The following is a 3455-nucleotide window of genomic DNA, read 5'->3' as shown; positions in this document are numbered from 1 at the left end:
CGTATGGCGATCTGCCTATGGCGCAGTGGTGCCACGTGTTCCTTCTCGAGGGGCGTTTGGTAGACAGGAACTAAATTAGATCTTTTGTTTTGACCTTATCTATGTGATGCAATTTAAGACAACAGCTTCATCTAACAATATGCATTTTATGATTCAAATATGTTGGCAGAGGCTTAGTTTGGCCTCCTGGTTGTCTCACACACAATTACCATCTGTCCCCACTCCATTAGGAAAACTGGGAGGAACTCCTAAATGGGTTCAAATACCATTTTCTTTGATTTATAAATATTAATACAAAAAATGGAAAATTATATTCTCCAATATGTGCCTTCTATTACAGAAAAAAGTAGTTTCTCTGTGGTCCTAGTTTGACCTCCTGAAGGTTTATGGGGCTTCTAATCAAGTCAGTTTTCATCTCTGTGTGAAACAACCAATCAACAAGAAATGTGTTTTTAAAAAAAACTAACTTCAAAAAAACTGCATAAAACCAGATTATCTAGAAGAGATTTCTGATAGCAATTTACCTTTTACCTAATGAGACTGGGTTGGATTATGAAGTGACTCGTTTTCCTTTACTGCCATAATGATTGTAATTAACCTCAGGGTTCAGCAAAGCTGAGACCAAACACCCACAGGAAACAGGAAAGGACAAAGGATTTTAGGAAACAGGAAGTGGAAAGTCACAACGTCTGCAAAAAGGAACAGGGTGGAAATTAGTATTGTTCCCAAAGGTGGATTCAACAATGGATCTATTAAAAATTGGAAGTGTTCTTCTTCTGCAGGTCTCCAGGGGAGGCAGGAGTCCAGGTAAGGTAGGTGCAACAGGTACTTGAGTGGGCAGGCTGACTGAACAGGTGAACAGAGCAGCTGAGTTGACTTTTCCTTACTTCGTTTAGGAGACGACTCAGAGAAAATCGTTCAGATGATATTCCGGAAACAGAGTTTAGGAGATGAGGGCAGGACACTCGGAGAAATCTACATGGAGCACAAGTAAGTTTGGATAAACTTAGGACAAACACAAAGATTACTCAGGAGGCTGAGCGTGAACGTCACAGAGGGACGTTAAAAGTCCAGCTAGGAATAATGGTTCAGCTCAGTCTTAAGTAGTGGCGTCAGTGAGCCCAGATCACCCAGAGCCGGGTGCTGCAGCTGCAGCCATCAGCCTCGCTCTGAGGAAGGAAAACCTGTAACACAAGGAAGGAGGGGAAAGCCCGGGGAAAGGAGGGGAAATCATACTGAATTACCACTAAGACTTAGCCTTGCTAAAATTGTGCAATTTAAAGTTTAACAAACAACTACAATTGTATATGTTGATGAATACCCTCTTAAAACATGGTTTAACTCACAATATAAATTCCAATAATTGAGTAAAAAAACACAAGACTTCAGTTGAGTCTGGATCTGGGTTGCAGTCTGACATTTAAAAACTCTTAGTCTGTGGAGTGAAGCTGTTACACAATCTGACTGTTCCTGTTTCATCCGTTCATTCATTTTCTCTACCTGGTTTGTCCTGTTCTGTGTCACAGGCAGCTGGAGCTCATAAAAGCAGGACGTAGCCCGACCCGTCCACAGCAGACAGATGACGTGCAGGTTCAGTCCTTGAGAGGTTACCGGTCCCAGACCCGACAAAGAGACACACAAGACAAAAGACATACAACTCACTCACACTAAGAAGCTCAATCTGGAGTCACCAAATAATCCAAAGTGCTTTTAACCGTGGCTGGAAATTTTACAAATCCTTTTTTAAACTCATGAAAGATTTATCCTCCTGAAATAAAGTGGAAAAGGAAAATTTGTCTTACGAGCAGCACACAGTTCAAACCCAAGCCTCCCTAAAAGTATCCAGGTGCATTAGTGTGTGTGATGCACAAGGGAAATACCAGGAGCAAATGTAAAAAGCTGCCATGCATTTATTTTACTTTTTTAAGGACGGCTTTGCTTATTTTAGCAAATCAAACCAAATTAATTCCTTTTTACAACACTATGAGTCAAGAGGCCCGTTGCTGAATTATCCTCTCTGCAGTCTAGAGTTCTAATTTATTGAAAACATTTAGTGTAAAACAAAAAAAAATATCTGCAATCAGAAAACCTGCACAGGATACAAAAATCATTTTACATTCTTCAAATTGTTCCTGAACAAAAAAGTGTTGTTAGAAGAACAGAAAATGTGACACAGTGGTGAACATTCCTCTGACTCGTTTAAAATTCAAAATTTTCTGTTTTTAATTATTTAATTAAAACAACCTTTGAATATTTGCAAATAATTGAACTCAGTGTTATTTACATTTTGCACAATTTATTCACAAAAGAAAGCTTTTAAAGTGTCTTTAAAAATTGTTTTATCAACAGGATCTTCTGTCTTTTTGTGCTTCTTCTCAAACCAGATCAGAATTGGATGTCTTCCTTCTAAATATTCTGTACATCTGCTTATATTGACTTGTAATTGCTGTTATTTGATCAAAATATTACAACTAAAACCATGCCAACAGTTTGTGATTGTCTTAAGATAACTACACAGAATACAAAAAGAACATGATTCTTTGGGGGGTAAAAAATAAACTGTAAGGTTCTCCATTCATGACTTTATTCACGCTTTCTTTTTTTATCGCATGACCTTCACACATGAATTGTCCGCGTTATGCCAAGTTTTGGATACAAAGAAGAAGCATTCAGTGTGGTTTCAGACAGTGATGGTATCAGCGATGCCCTTCGCAGATACAACATGACCTGGGGGCGCAGCACTCTGTCCCATGACATAGCACAAAGCCAAGACCTGAATGGCGTAAGGCTTGAGCTCAAAGACAGACACTTGTTTCTAAACACTTGTTGATTTAGCGTCCAAACCCACACCGACACGTATTTGTGTCAGCACTTGAGTTTCATCATTTCTCTTTGTGTTTTGGTGACCCTCTAACTCAGCAATTTTGTTTTTCTCTTTGTGATTCTTTTTTTCCATGAGTCAACTGTCTGAAGCAGCTTTTAAAATTTTTGAGTAGAGGTATCAATCGCCTCCCAACAAGAAGGTTGCAGGTTCGCTTCCCGACCTGGGGCTTTTCTGGACAGTTTACATGTTCTCACTGTGCACACGTGGGTTCACTTTGGGTTCTCCGGTTTCCTCCAACAGACCAAAAACATTAATGTTAGGTTATGTTAATTCTTAATTGTCTCTATGAGTGAGAGTGAGACTGGCTGTTTGTCTCATTTGTCTCTATGTGTCCCCGTGATGGACTTGGGTCCAGGGTGTCCACCGCCTGTTGCACAGTGGATGGATGGATGGATGGATGGATGGTATTTACCCAGTAACATTTTGCCAGCTGCTTCGGCATAAATTCTTATTTTTAAAAGTGAATTTGGACCGAGTTTTTTTTCTTTTTTTTTAAGAACCAATTTGTTTTCATTTTCTTTTTCCTTGTTTTTTTTCACACTTGTGAAAAATGGGAAAATTATCCAAAAAG

The 3455-nt window shown here is 39.2% G+C and overlaps 1 long non-coding RNA gene across 1 annotated transcript; it reads left to right on the top strand.

Annotated features, from left to right (window-relative positions):
* Nucleotides 1-667: 667 nt before the first annotated feature.
* LOC108239751 lies at nucleotides 668-2273 on the top strand. Its single transcript, XR_001808740.3, has 3 exons — nucleotides 668-812; nucleotides 897-990; nucleotides 1527-2273. It is a non-coding gene; the product is annotated as an uncharacterized LOC108239751 (long non-coding RNA).
* The last annotated feature ends 1182 nt before the right edge of the window (nucleotides 2274-3455 follow it).

Source organism: Kryptolebias marmoratus, linkage group LG6 (assembly GCF_001649575.2).
Source record: "Kryptolebias marmoratus isolate JLee-2015 linkage group LG6, ASM164957v2, whole genome shotgun sequence".
Classification (NCBI taxonomy): domain Eukaryota; kingdom Metazoa; phylum Chordata; class Actinopteri; order Cyprinodontiformes; family Rivulidae; genus Kryptolebias; species Kryptolebias marmoratus.
This window is presented reverse-complemented; position numbering and strand designations above follow the sequence as displayed.